At 43.4% G+C, this 15517-nt stretch overlaps 1 long non-coding RNA gene across 1 annotated transcript; it reads left to right on the top strand.

Moving 5' to 3' along the window:
• The first annotated feature begins 3493 nt into the window (after positions 1–3493).
• Positions 3494–4475, top strand: LOC121558671. The gene is made up of 3 exons (XR_005998577.2): positions 3494–3584; positions 4001–4065; positions 4408–4475. It is a non-coding gene; the product is annotated as an uncharacterized LOC121558671 (long non-coding RNA).
• Positions 4476–15517: the final 11042 nt, after the last annotated feature.

Here is a 15517-nt window from a genome sequence, read left to right as displayed (position 1 = left end):
GCCCTTTCATGGTAAAGTATGTCAAATCATGAACACGGAAATACGCAGCAAAGACCTTGTTATTCAAAGACCCAGCTACTCTCTGACAGTCACCATCAGACCATCAGACCACCAGATGGACAGGCTGTGTGTTGCTCTGATTGCATTCTTATGTGAGTAACTTGTTTTACTGGGCCTTATAGCTGAATGATAGCTGATTTCTTGATGTGGTTTTATGGTTGACTAGATTTGTTGTGTTATTATTGTGATGTTGTGATCACTGTGGTAAAGACATTAGGTTTATATTTACATGTGGAGAAGTTTATGATATCAAAGTGACATTCTGTGATTCATCCTAACACTGTTCCTCTGCTACCTGTAGGTGCTGTTTCCTCCAGTCAGTTCATCCTAACACTGTTCCTCTGATACCTGTAGGTGCTGTTTCCTCCAGTCAGTTCATCCTAACACTGTTCCTCTGCTACCTGTAGGTGCTGTTTCCTCCAGTCAGTTCATCCTAACACTGTTCCTCTGCTACCTGTAGGTGCTGTTTCCTCCAGTCAGTTCATCCTAACACTGTTCCTCTGCTAACTGTAGGTGCTGTTTCCTTCAGTCAGTTCATCCTAACACTGTTCCTCTGTTACCTGTAGGTGCTGTTTCCTCCAGTCAGTTCATCCTAACACTGTTCCTCTGCTACCTGTAGGTGCTGTTTCCTTCAGTCAGTTCATCCTAACACTGTTCCTCTGCTACCTGTAGGTGCTGTTTCCTCCAGTCAGTTCATCCTAACACTGTTCCTCTGCTAACTGTAGGTGCTGTTTCCTTCAGTCAGTTCATCCTAACACTGTTCCTCTGTTACCTGTAGGTGCTGTTTCCTCCAGTCAGTTCATCCTAACACTGTTCCTCTGTTACCTGTAGGTGCTGTTTCCTCCAGTCAGGATGGGATCTCTGCAGCAGAGGTGGAGCTGAGAGTCAGACCAGGAGACAACATCACTCTCTACTGTGACTGCAACATAACTACTGGAGTATTCATTATGTGGTATAGGAACTGTTCTCACAAGTACCAGCCACCTCTTGTTATTTCAACTACGATTTGGCATAACAACCCTTTCCCTGGATACAATGCGGTGTGGAACCCCCTAACAACTCCTATGATCTACTGATTGAGAACATCACTGGATCTGACCTGGGACTCTACTACTGTGGGACTGTGGAGACTAACCTGGTGGAAGAAGGAAAACTAATTGGAAAGAAAGAGGTCTACCACTATGGAAACATCACCACTAGATTTCACTTGGTAAGAACAATTCAAATCAAATCAAATCAAATCAAATTTTATTGGTCACATGCGCGAATACAACAAGTGCAGACATTACAGTGAAATGCTTACTTACAGCCCTTAACCAACAGTGCGTTTATTTTAAACAAAAAAAGTAAGAATAAAACAACAACAAAAAAAAGTGTTGAGAAATACAAAGAGCAGAAGTAAAATAAAGTGACAGTAGGGAGGATATATATACAGGGGGTAACGGTGCAGAGTCAATGTGCGGGGGCACCGGCTAGTTGAGGTAGTTGAGGTAATATGTACATGTGGGTAGAGTTAAAGTGACTATGCATAAATACTTAACAGAGTAGCAGCAGCGTAAAAGGGATGGGGTGGGGGGCAGTGCAAATAGTCCGGTAGCCATGATTAGCTGTTCAGGAGTCTTATGGCTTGTGGGTAGAAGCTGTTGAGAAGTCTTTGGACCTAGACTTGGCACTCCGGTACGCTTGCCGTGCGGTAGCAGAGAGAACAGTCTATGACTAGGGTGGCTGGAGTCTTTGACAATTTTGAGGGCCTTCCTCTGACACCGCCTGGTATAGAGGTCTTGGATGGCAGGGAGCTTTGCCCCAGTGATGTACTGGGCGTACGCACTACCCTCTGTAGTGCCTTGCGGTCAGAGGCCAAGCAGTTGCCATACCAGGGCGGTGATGCAACCAGTCAGGATGCTCTCGATGGTGCAGCTGTAGAATTTTTTTGAGGATCTGAGGACCCATGCCAAATCTTTTTAGTCTCCTGAGGGGGATAGGCTTTGTCGTGCCCCTCTTCACGACTGTCTTGGTGTGCTTGGACCATGATAGTTCGTTGGTGATGGGACACCAAGGAACTTGAAGCTCTCAACCTGTTCCACTACAGCCCCGTCGATGAGAATGGGGGCGTGCTCAGTCCTCTTTTTTTCCTGTAGTCCACAATCATCTCCTTTGTCTTGGTCACGTTGAGGGAGAGGTTGTTGTCCTGGCACCACACGGCCAGATCTCTGACCTCCTCCCTATAGGCTGTCTCATCGTTGTCGGTGATCAGGCCTACCACTGTTGTGTCGTCGGCAAACTTAATGATGGTGTTGGAGTCGTGCCTGGCCATGCAGTCATGGGTGAACAGAGAGTACAGGAGGGGACTGAGCACGCACCCCTGAGGGCCCCGTGTTGAGGATCAGTGTGGCAGATGTGTTGTTACCTACCCTTACCACCTGGGGGGCGGCCCGTCAGGAAGTCCAGGATCCAGTTGCAGAGGGAGGTGTTTAGTCCCAGGATCCTTAGCTTAGTGATGAGCTTAGAGGGCACTATGGTGTTGAATGCTGAGCTGTAGTCAATGAATAGCATTCTCACGTAGGTGTTCCTCTTGTCCAGGTGGGAAAGGGCAGTGTGGAGTGCGATAGAGATTGCATCATCTGTGGATCTGTTGGGGCGGTATGCAAATTGGAGTGGGTCTAGGGTTTCTGGGATTATGCTGTTGATGTGAGCCATGACCAGTCTTTCAAAGCACTTCATGGCTACAGACGTCAGTGCCACGGGTCGGTAGTCATTTAGGCAGGTTATCTTAGAGTTCTTGGGCACGGGGACTATGGTGGTCTGCTTGAAACATGTTGGTATTACAGACTCGGTCAGGGACATGTTGAAAATGTCAGTGAAGACACTTGCCAGTTGGTCAGCACATGCTCGGAGTACACGCCCTGGTAATCCGTCTGGCCCAGCGGCCTTGTGAATGTTGACTTGCTTAAAAGTCTTACTCACATCGGCTACGAGAGCGTGATCACATAGTCGTCCGGAACAGCTGGTGCTCTCATGCATGCTTCAGTGTTGCTTGCCTCCCAAGCGAGCATAGAAGTGGTTTAGCTCGTCTATATATAGATATTCTGGCTGTATCTTTAGTATTCTGGCTGTATCTTTAGTATTATTAATATTGTATTATTATTGGTGTGTCTGGGTTCCTTGAATGAGAGGGTTCCTTGAATGAGAGAGGTTCAGTTGTAAGGAACGCCAAAGAAAATGTATGTTATTTTGAATCAATCATCCGAGGCTGATCAATAAATAATACATATAATTAAATAATAATTAAAACATTGCCTCAAGATCATCTTTAAACATCCATTCAGCAGTAGACAATCTAAGAATGTAGTTCTGTTTGTGTTTAATGTTTTGTCCAGACGTCAGTCCTCCTGAGTCCCCCTCCTCCTCTCCTGATGCAGACTGTGGACTGTGTTGGATGTTGCTGTTCAGTCTGTGTCCTGTGTCTGCTCTCCTCTCCTCCCTCCTCTCCTCTTTCTGTGTCTACTCCTTCTGCAGAACAACAGGTAAACTAACTTCATTACTAATAGCATTATGTGCTCTTTCACTATTTCATAGCATGCACTGACTCACTCATTCCTTTTGTCGATTTGATATATTTAAATTCCATCTTATTAACTGTTGAAGTAAGGAACATCCTATATCCTAATCTTCTGTTTTTGACAACATCAATAATATACAAAATTGATTATTTTACTTACAAAGTTAGTATACATTCACTCTCACTTAATCTGTTTTACTCTCCAACTCAATCAATCAATGAAATAATCAATCAATCAATAAACCAGCCATCAATCAATCAATCAATCAAACCTTCTTTCAAATACTCTGGTAAACTAATGTAGACCATGTTAAATTGACAGTTCAATATCAGATGTGTTCTTTACTTGTTGTTTTAATGGTGATAACTCTTCCTCTGCAGCTGCAGCTGAGACTCAGGTTCCTCTGAACAGGACGACCACCAGGGGAAGTGAGAGAAGAGAGAAGGTATAGTCAGAATGGGTGTTGTAGTTCTATGACTGGTGGCCATCTTTATTTGTAGTCAAGGTTATTTGTAACCCAGTAATGTTCAAAGCATTGGCGAGTATACTCATTAAAAACTAAAGGAATAAGCAGTAAAACATAGTGATATGATGCATTTCATGAAATAATAATAATGTATGATTATATATGAATAATATTAACAGATTAATTGTAAAATCTCTCTCTCTCTCTCTCTCTCTCTCTCTCTCTCTCTCTCTCTCTCTCTCTCTCTCTCTCTCTCTCTCTCTCTCTCTCTCTCTCTCTCTCTCTCTCTCTCTCTCTCTCCTCTCTCTTTCTCTCTCTCAGGAGGAAGGAGATCTGTGTTATGCCTCGTTGGATATCCGTCAGGGACAGAGGAGACCAAAGAAGAAGAAGAGTGTCCAGAACTCTGACTTCAGTACCTACACAGCCATCAATACCAGCAGAGTGTGAGAGATATACCAGCCATCAATACCAGCAGAGTGTGAGACCTATACCAGCCATCAATACCAGCAGAGTGTGAGACCTATACCATCCATCAACACCAGCAGAGTGAGACCTATACCATCCATCAATACCAGCAGAGTGAGACCTATACCAGCCATCAATACCAGCAGAGTGTGAGACCTATACCAACCATCAATACCAGCAGAGTGTGAGACCTATACCATCCATCAATACCAGCAGAGTGTGAGACGTATACCATCCATCGATACCAGCAGAGTGAGACCTATACCATCCATCAATACCAGCAGAGTGAGACCTATACCAGCCATCAATACCAGCAGAGTGAGACCTATACCAGCCTTCAATACCAGCAGAGTGTGAGACCTATACCAACCATCAATACCAGCAGAGTGTGAGACCTATACCATCCATCAATACCAGCAGAGTGAGACCTATACCAGCCATCAATACCAGCAGAGTGTGAGACCTATACCATCCATCGATACCAGCAGAGTGAGACCTATACCATCCATCAATACCAGCAGAGTGAGACCTATAACAGCCATCAATACCAGCAGAGTGAGACCTATACCATCCATCAATACCAGCAGAGTGAGACCTATACCAGCCATCAATACCAGCAGAGTGAGACCTATACCATCCATCAATACCAGCAGGGTGAGACCTATACCAACCATCAATACCGGCAGAGTGTGAGACCTATACCATCCATCAATACCAGCAGAGTGAGACCTATACCATCCATCAATACCAGCAGAGTGAGACCTATACCATCCATCAATACCAGCAGAGTGTGACCTATACCATCCATCAATACCAGCAGAGTGAGACCTATACCAGCCATCAATACCAGCAGAGTGAGACCTATACCATCCATCAATACCAGCAGAGTGAGACCTATACCATCCATCAATACCAGCAGAGTGAGAGACCTATACCATCCATCAATACCAGCAGAGTGAGACCTATACCAGCCATCAATACCAGCAGAGTGTGAGACCTATACCAACCATCAATACCAGCAGGGTGTTAGACTTGAACCATTATAGACTTAACTGGGAGAACAAGAACTTTGATGTTATTACCAGTTATTTTCCTTTTTATGGAATAATTTTAACTTCCAATATCTTTCTCTCTCTCTCTCAACGTATGACAATGAGTTTAGAGTCATTTTATTATGGTTGAGGATTATTTTTTGCCTTTATAATTATTAAAATTGATGTTTTTAAGCTTGCATTAATTTGACTGTAGAACACACCTGCATTGAATCTATCAGAGTAAAATAATATTTTCAAAACTTCAGGAAATATGGTCATATATATTTTTGTAAAGGGAACTGATATGTTTTAAATGTACCTTGAATAAATATTGATTTAGTTTAATTTGATTTACTGATTTTACTTTCATTGCCGTAAGCATTTAGAATTTATTTTAAAATTAGGTGTGGTGAATTACGAAGACACTGCTTGTATCAAAAAGAGATAAAGTGACAGCGCTACTTGCAAGACAGATGATCCAAGACTGACGTAGTTTAACCCTATGGAACGTTTTGTTTTTTTAAATGTGCACCCCTTGGGGTCACCAGGACCAAGTTTGGGAAATTCTGCCCTATGGTCTCCTCAATGTTAAGGTTATACCATTCTGTTTGGAAAGGCTCCAGCAACCTTTCAGAGGTTTTTGTTTGAGGGTGTGGCTTAGACAATTAGCAGGTGTGGCTAACATATTAAGAGGGTTGGCTTAGACGTGACAAGGGTGTGACTCTTAGGCTAAGAAGGTGTGGCTTAGATGCTAAGGGGGTGTGTCTTTAGAGGAAGACAGATGCTGAACAGAACCACAGCACAGTTTCTGTGGTTTCATACAAACACCTAGCCTATGGTTGAAGTTGACTAAAAGTAGCTCAGTAAAGCTTTAAAACACATTCTCAATAGAGTTACATAGAGAAGTCAGGTGAATTATACCACAGAACATTATAATCTCAGAAAAACATCATTTTATTTTACAAATATAATTATTATTATAATTTATTATAATTATGTATTTATGGTCTGAGCTGGGTCCTGGTGGTGGTCTCCAGAGCTCTGTTTCTGTTCCTCATTCCTGCTGTCTTCCTGACTGTGGTCTGAGCTGGGTCCTGGTGGTGGTCTCCAGAGCTCTGTTTCTGTTCCTCATTCCTGCTGTCTTCCTGACTGTGGTCTGAGCTGGGTCCTGGTGGTGGTCTCCAGAGCTCTGTTTCTGTTCCTCATTCCTGCTGCCTTCAGGGTCGGGAAAACACACGGTGGGTCAGGACATGGGGATACTCATATCAGTTTTTGTTAACTTAACTTCTCATCCAGTACAGTGATATAACAACAGTTTAACATGTTGTGTTGTTGTGTTAAAACCAGGAGGTGGTAAGGAGAAGAGGGAAGTCCAGAAAAGAGGCAGAGACCAGTCATTCTCCATGTCTGTAGTGAATTAAACTTCTCTTCTACGTGTCCAATGAGATCAGCATTAAACTGTTGTCATGTTTTCATCACACCATCATCTGCTGGTCCGTCTCATTCTTTCTCTATTACCCAGATGGTTTTTATTGCTTTTAATCTGGTGAATTTTTAGTAAGGGCTATTTAACACAGAAATGGTTTATCCTTTTAAAATTGCAGTTTTTATTTTTTATCTATTTTATTTTGTAAAGGTTTTTTACCATTTGAAAACGTCTACAAAATTATAGTTGTATTGTAATGGATTTGTAATTTTAGATTTAGCTACTTTTCATGTATGATTTGTATTTGTAATGGTTATCTTCTGGAATGAAATGGCTATTTTTTCAGAGATTCTCCTGTTCTGTGGTATAATCAACCTGATTTCACTATGTAACTCTATTGAGAATGTGGTTTCACTGAAAGCTTTACAGAGCTACATTTAAGACAATTAAAATGTTGAGCCATAGGCCACGTCAGGGCTCTCCAACCCTGTTTGTGGAGAGCTACCCTCCTGTAGGTATTCGCTCCAACCCTGTTTGTGGAGAGCTACCCTCCTGTAGGTATTCGCTCCAACCCTGTTTGTGGAGAGCTACCCTCCTGTAGGTTTTCGCTCCAACCCTGTTTGTGGAGAGCTACCCCTCCTGTAGGTATTCGCTCCAACCCCCTGTTTGTGGAGAGCTACCCTCCCTGTAGGTATTCGCTCCAACCCTGTTTGTGGAGAGCTACCCTCCTGTAGGTATTCGCTCCAACCCTGTTTGTGGAGAGCTACCCTCCTGTAGGTTTTCGCTCCAACCCTGTTTGTGGAGAGCTACCCTCCTGTAGGTATTCGCTCCAACCCTGTTTGTGGAGAGCTACCCTCCTGTAGGTATTCGCTCCAACCCTGTTTGTGGAGAGCTACCCTCCTGTAGGTATTCGCTCCAACCCTGTTTGTGGAGAGCTACCCTCCTGTAGGTATTCGCTCCAACCCTGGTTGTGGAGAGCTACCCTCCTGTAGGTTTTCGCTCCAACCCCAGTTGTAACCAACAGGACGGTAGCTTTACAGGAACAGGGTTAAAGATTCCAGGGCTACGTGTTTGTATGAAACCACAGAAACTACTGTGGTTCTAATCAACAACGCTGTCTTCCTCTTAAGTCACACCCCATTAGCTCCTAAAACCACACCCCTTCGGTTCTAAGCCACACCACGTAACATTTAAATCACACCCCTTAGCCTCCATGCTCTGGTTATGCATATCTGTCATCCTCTAAAAGCCACACCCTCTTCGTCTCTAAGCCACACCCTCTTCGTCTCTAAGCCACACCCTCAAATACCTCAAAGGTTTGCTGGAGAATTTGTCAAACCAAATAGCATGACCTTGTACTCAGAGACCTTAAGGGGAGACAAAGAAATGATGACATGAAATCAAATTAAACTGAATCAATATTTGCATTTACATTTATTCAGCTACATTAACACATATCAATACACTTACAAATGAAATACAATTAATTTTCACAACTACAATTAATACAATTACAAAACAACAACTATATCAAAAGCTATTTAACCATTTTCCCTGAGCTTAAAAAACATTTTCTAAATCAATTTAGTTATTCTTATTAAAAGGCTACAAACAAAAGATAAAAAAGAAATCACTAGTATGAAACGGTTTAAAACAAGTAAAAAATACATTAAAATATTCCCCCCAAAATTAAGTAACTCTTAAAAATATCAAAACTGTCGTTGTCACACCTTCCCAGCTATATTGGTACAGGTCTCACACTCTGCTGGTATTGATGGCTGTATAGGTCTCACACTCTGCTGGTATTGATGGATGGTATAGGTATCACACTCTGCTGGTATTGATGGATGGTATAGGTCTCACACTCTGCTGGTATTGATGGATGGTATAGGTCTCACACTCTGCTGGTATTGATGGATGGTATAGGTCTCACACTGCTGGTATTGATGGATGGTATAGGTCTCAAACTCTGCTGGTATTGATGGCTGGTATAGGTCCACTCTGCTGGTATTGAAGGATGGTACAGGTCTCACACTCTGCTGGTATTGATGGCTGGTATATGTCTCACACTCTGCTGGTATTGATGGCTGGTATAGGTCTCACACTCTGCTGGTATTGATGGATGGTATAGGTCTCACACTCTGCTGGTATTGATGGTTGGTATAGGTCTCACACTCTGCTGGTATTGATGGCTGGTATAGGTCTCACACTCTGCTGGTATTGATGGCTGGTATAGGTCTCACACTCTGCTGGTATTGATGGCTGGTATAGGTCTCACACTCTGCTGGTATTGATGGCTGGTATAGGTCTCACACTCTGCTGGTATTGATGGCTGGTATAGGTCTCACACTCTGCTGGTATTGATGGTTGGTATAGGTCTCACACTCTGCTGGTATTGATGGCTGGTATAGGTCTCACACTCTGCTGGTATTGATGGCTGGTATAGGTCTCACACTCTGCTGGTATTGATGGATGGTATACGTCTCACACTCTGCTGGTATTGATGGTTGGTATAGGTCTCACACTCTGCTGGTATTGATGGCTGGTATAGGTCTCACACTCTGCTGGGTATTGATGGATGGTATAGGTCTCACACTCTGCTGGTATTGATGGCTGGTATAGGTCTCACACTCTGCTGGTATTGATGGATGGTATAGGTCTCACACTCTGCTGGTATTGATGGCTGGTATAGGTCTCACACTCTGCTGGTATTGATGGATGGTATAGGTCTGACACTCTGCTGGTATTGATGGCTGGTATAGGTCTCACACTGCTGGTATTGATGGCTGGTATAGGTCTCACACTCTGCTGGTATTGATGGCTGGTATAGGTCTCACACTCTTCTGGTATTGATGGCTGGTACAGTTCTCACACTCTGCTGGTATTGAAGGATGGTATAGGTCTCACACTCTGCTGGTATTGAAGGATGGTATAGGTCTCACACTCTGCTGGTATTGATGGCTGGTATAGGTCTCACACTGCTGGTATTGATGGCTGGTATAGGTCTCAAACTCTGCTGGTATTGATGGCTGGTATAGGTCTCCACTCTGCTGGTATTGATGGATGGTATAGGTCTCACACTCTGCTGGTCCATTGATGGATGGTATAGGTCTCACACTCTGCTGGTATTGATGGCTGGTATAGGTCTCACACTCTGCTGGTATTGATGGCTGGTATAGGTCTCACACTCTGCTGGTATTGATGGCAGGTATAGGTCTCGCACTCTGCTGGTATTGATGGATTGTATAGGTCTCCACACTCTGCTGGTATTGATGGTTGGTATAGGTCTCACACTCTGCTGGTATTGATGGCTGGTATAGGTCTCACACTCTGCTGGTATTGATGGCTGGTATAGGTCTCACACTCTGCTGGTATTGATGGCTGGTATAGGTCTCTACACTCTGCTGGTATTGATGGATGGTATAGGTCTCACACTGCTGGTATTGATGGATGGTATAGGTCTCACTATGCTGGTATTGATGGATGGTAGCAGGTCTCACAATCTGCTGGTATTGATGGATGGTATAGGTCTCACACTGCTGGTATTGATGGATGGTATAGATCTTACACTCTGCTGGTATTGATGGATGGTACAGGTCTCACACTCTGCTGGTATTGATGGATGGTATAGGTCTCACACTCTGCTGGTATTGATGGATGGTACAGGTCTCACACTCTGCTGGTATTGATGGATGGTATAGGTCTCACACTGCTGGTATTGATGGATGGTATAGGTCTCACACTCTGCTGGTATTGATGGATGGTACAGGTCTCACACTCTGCTGGTATTGATGGATGGTATAGGTCTCACACTCTGCTGGTATTGATGGATGGTACAGGTCTCACACTCTGCTGGTATTGATGGATGGTACAGGTCTCACACATCTGCTGGTATTGATGGATGTATAGGTCTCACACTCTGCTGGTATTGATGGATGGTATAGGTCTCACACTCTGCTGGTATTGATGGATGGTATAGGTCTCACACTCTGCGGGTATTGATGGCTGGTATAGGTCTCACACTCTGCTGGTATTGATGGATGGTACAGGTCTCACACTCTGCTGGTATTGATGGATGGTACAGGTCTCACACTCTGCTGGTATTGATGGATGGTATAAGGTCTCACACTCTGCTGGTATTGATGGATGTATAGGTACTGAAGTCAGAGTGAGCGAGAGAGCGAGAGAAAGAAGAGAGAGACAAGGAGACAGAGAGAGAGACAATGAGACAGAGAGAGAGACAAGGAGACAGAGAGAGAGACAAGGAGACAGAGAGAGAGACAATGAGACAGAGAGAGAGACAAGGAGACAGAGAGAGAGACAAGGAGGCAGAGAGAGCAAGAGAAAGAGAGAGAGACAAGGAGACAGAGACAGCGAGAGAAGAGAGACAAGGAGACAGAGAGAGCGAGAGAGAGAGAGTTAAATTAATAATCTGTTAATATTAATTATATGTGATCATACATTAGGATTATACATTATGTATTTTTGCTTTTTTCCTTCTGTTTTTAATGATCATATCTGACATTGAAAATAGTATTTGAATAAGGCTGGGTTGCCAAACACATGGACTACAAATCAAGATGACTACCAAAAAATAAAACTACAACACCCACCTTGACTGTAGTCTGCACACTGCTGTCACTTCCCCCTGGTCGTAGTCCTGTTCAGAGAACCTGAGTCTCAGTTGGAGCTGCAGAGGGAGAGTTCTCACCATTAAAACACCACGTTTGAGGTCAAACTAGGACACATCAGTTCAAAGTAAGTAGATGTTTACATATTGTGGTCAAGATGCTTTTCAAACGAAGGTTAAAAACATAGCTAATTATTAGAATAATAAGAAAGGTTGATTAGGAATACCCAGATTTAAAAAATGAATGAGTGACTAAGTGACTCCTGACAGAGTGTGAGAGAGTGAGTGTACCTGTTGTTCTGCAGAAGTAGTAGACACAGGAAGAGGAGAGGAGAGCAGACACAGGACACAGACTGAACAGCAACATCCAACTCAGTCCACAGTCTACATCAGGAGAGGAGGAGGGGGACTCAGGAGGACTGACGTCTGGACAAAACATTAAACACAAACAGAACTAAACTCTTAGAGTGAGTTGTCAATTATCTACTGCTGATTGGATGTTTACAGATGATCTTGAGGCAATGTTTTATTACCCTAGATCAGCCTCGGATGATTGATTCAAAATAACATTTAATGGAACCCAGACACACCAATACTAACACAATATGAATAATACTAAAGATACAGCCAGAAGATCTATATATAGAATAATAATTGTTCTTACCAAGTGAAATCCTAGTGATGATGTTTCCATAGTGATAGACCTCTTTCTGTTTAATACCTCTTTTCCCTCCATCATCCTCCATCTTGTACTTAGTCTCCATAGTCCCACAGTAGTAGAGTCCCAGGTCAGATCCAGTGATGTTTTCAATCAGTAGATCATAGGAGTTGTTAGAGGGGTTCCACACCAGATTATATCCAGGGAAAGGGTTGGGAATATCAGAATTTTCTTGAAGATTAACGTAAACCTTGTATGTTGAAATAACAAGACGCGGCTGGTACTTGTGAGAACAGTTCCTATACCACATAATGTATACTCCAGTAGTTATGATACAGTCACAGTAGAGAGTGATGTTGTCTCCTGGTCTGACTCTCAGCTCCACCTCTGCTGCAGAGATCCCATCCTGACTGGAGGAAACAGCACCTACAGGTAACAGAGGAACAGTGTTAGGATGAACTGACTGGAGGAAACAGCACCTACAGGTAGCAGAGGAACAGTGTTAGGATGAACTGACTGGAGGAAACAGCACCTACAGGTAGCAGAGGAACAGTGTTAGGATGAACTGACTGGAGGAAACAGCACCTACAGGTAGCAGAGGAACAGTGTTAGGATGAACTGACTGGAGGAAACAGCACCTACAGGTAGCAGAGGAACAGTGTTAGGATGAACTGACTGGAGGAAACAGCACCTACAGGTAGCAGAGGAACAGTGTTAGGATGAACTGACTGGAGGAAACAGCACCTACAGGTAGCAGAGGAACAGTGTTAGGATGAACTGACTGGAGGAAACAGCACCTACAGGTAGCAGAGGAACAGTGTTAGGATGAACTGACTGGAGGAAACAGCACCTACAGGTAGCAGAGGAACAGTATTAGGGATGAACTGACTGGAGGAAACAGCACCTACAGGTAGCAGAGGAACAGTGTTAGGGATGAACTGACTGGAGGAAACAGCACCTACAGGTAGCAGAGGAACAGTGTTAGGATGAACTGACTGGAGGAAACAGCACCTACAGGTAGCAGAGGACCAGTGTTAGGATGAACTGACTGGAGGAAACAGCACCTACAGGTAGCAGAGGAACAGTGTTAGGATGAACTGACTGGAGAAACAGCACCTACAGGTAGCAGAGGAACAGTGTTAGGATGAACTGACTGGAGGAACAGCACCTACAGGTAGCAGGAACAGTGTTAGGATGAACTGACTGGAGGAAACAGCACCTACAGGTAGCAGAGGAACAGTGTTAGGATGAACTGACTGGAGGAAACAGCACCTGCAGGTAGCAGAGGAACAGTGTTAGGATGAACTGACTGGAGGAAACAGCACCTACAGGTAGCAGAGGAACAGTGTTAGGATGAACTGACTGGAGGAAACAGCACCTACAGGTAGCAGAGGAACAGTGTTAGGATGAACTGACTGGAGGAAACAGCACCTACAGGAAGCAGAGGAACAGTATTAGGATGAACTGACTGAAAGAAACACCTACAGGAGGCAGAAATACTGAATATAATTTTGATATCATAAACATCTGTACAGGCAAATATGTACTAGATGTTATTCACCACAGTCACCACAATATCACAATAATAAGACAACAAATCTAGTCAACTATAAAACAGACGAGCAACAAAAAGAAATCATCTGAATCACAGAATGTCACTTTGATATCATAAACTTCTCCACATGGAAAGATGAACCTCATCTCTTTACCACAGTGATCACAATATCACAATAATAAGATAACAGATCTAGTAAACTATAAAACCACATCAAGAAATCAGCTATCATCCAGCTATAAGGCCCAGTAAAACAAGTTACTCACATAAGAATGCAATCAGAGCAACACACAGCCTGTCCATCTGGTTGTCTGATGGTCTGATGGTGACTGTCAGAGAGTATCTGGGTCTTTGAATAACAAGGTCTTTGCTGCGTATTTCCGTGTTCATGACTAGATGTACTTTACCATGAAAGGACATACGAGCAGCGATTGGTTCGATGGAGTGGAAAGTTTTCAGCTTGTGGTCCTTTTCTCTGAAACCCATGTTGTGACATGAAGAGGAGGGTCTAGCATCGAGGTAAACAGGTTTCACACCAACGTGACGTCAATGGAAAATATTCAGCTTTAAGTTGGTCACTGTAGACAGCAACACCTAACTAGCAGCACCTGGTCAAGTCAATCTGCTGCAACATCATCAAATACAACATGAAGAACCAAACACTCATTCTGGTGTCAATGTTGACCCCCTAAGAAAAGACTGTTAAGACAGAGACCTATCTTGAGACAGAGGCCTATCTTGACACAGAGGCCTATCTTGACACAGAGGCCTATCTTGACACAGAGGCCTATCTTGAGACAGAGACCTATCTTGAGACAGAGGCCTAAGGTTGGCCTATATAACTGCAACCTGCCAGTATTAATGTTTGATTTATCAAATGATGAACATCCAGTAATCATAACATTTAAATCCTCACCATGATCTGTATGAGCTAATTGAGGCATCCCAAAATTATTATTTATCCACCACACATCTAGGCCTCACCAATGTTGGACACCCTGAATTGAATGCAGCAAGAAATTACCACAATCAGAAACTACAATAACCATGATGCTCTGGACGTGATGGTACATTCAAGTCAATTATAGTTTAAGAGCTATGCCAATTGTAGTTCTTTATCTTTGTGGATGTATTTCTGTATCTAACGATCTCTTTTTCTTCAGGATTAGTGGGAAAACAAATAGGACATAGACAGAGATATGATGCACTCAGTGAGAACATGTGTGACATCATCAGGAGAATAGCAGCACCATGGGTGAACAACTACTTATAACTTGGATGTACTCTCTTCCTCAGGCCAAATGGTAGACAGACAAACAGACAAACAGAGAGACAGACATCACCATGGCAACTGCAACAGGATGCAACAGGATGTCAGTGTGGGTTTCCTGTGTACTGAGTGTGTCTTCTCAGCCAATCAGTGACTAGCTCTTATATGAGTACTGTAATGCCAACATCATAATATCAGACTTATCAACATTAGTAGTGGTCAATGTATGTATCTGTTTACATGAGTGCACATATATGTGGGTATATGGGAGTGTGTCCATATGATTGTATATCATGTCTGTGGTTGTGGTTTACTCAGCTAGTGCTTCTGCTCTGTAGGGGAGGGGTTAAGGGGGGCCTGGGTTTCAGGTCTGAGGAAAGAGCATTGAGCTGG

This window comes from Coregonus clupeaformis, unplaced genomic scaffold (genome assembly GCF_020615455.1).
Source record: "Coregonus clupeaformis isolate EN_2021a unplaced genomic scaffold, ASM2061545v1 scaf0446, whole genome shotgun sequence".
In the NCBI taxonomy this organism is placed as follows: Eukaryota; Metazoa; Chordata; class Actinopteri; order Salmoniformes; family Salmonidae; genus Coregonus; species Coregonus clupeaformis.
This window is presented reverse-complemented; position numbering and strand designations above follow the sequence as displayed.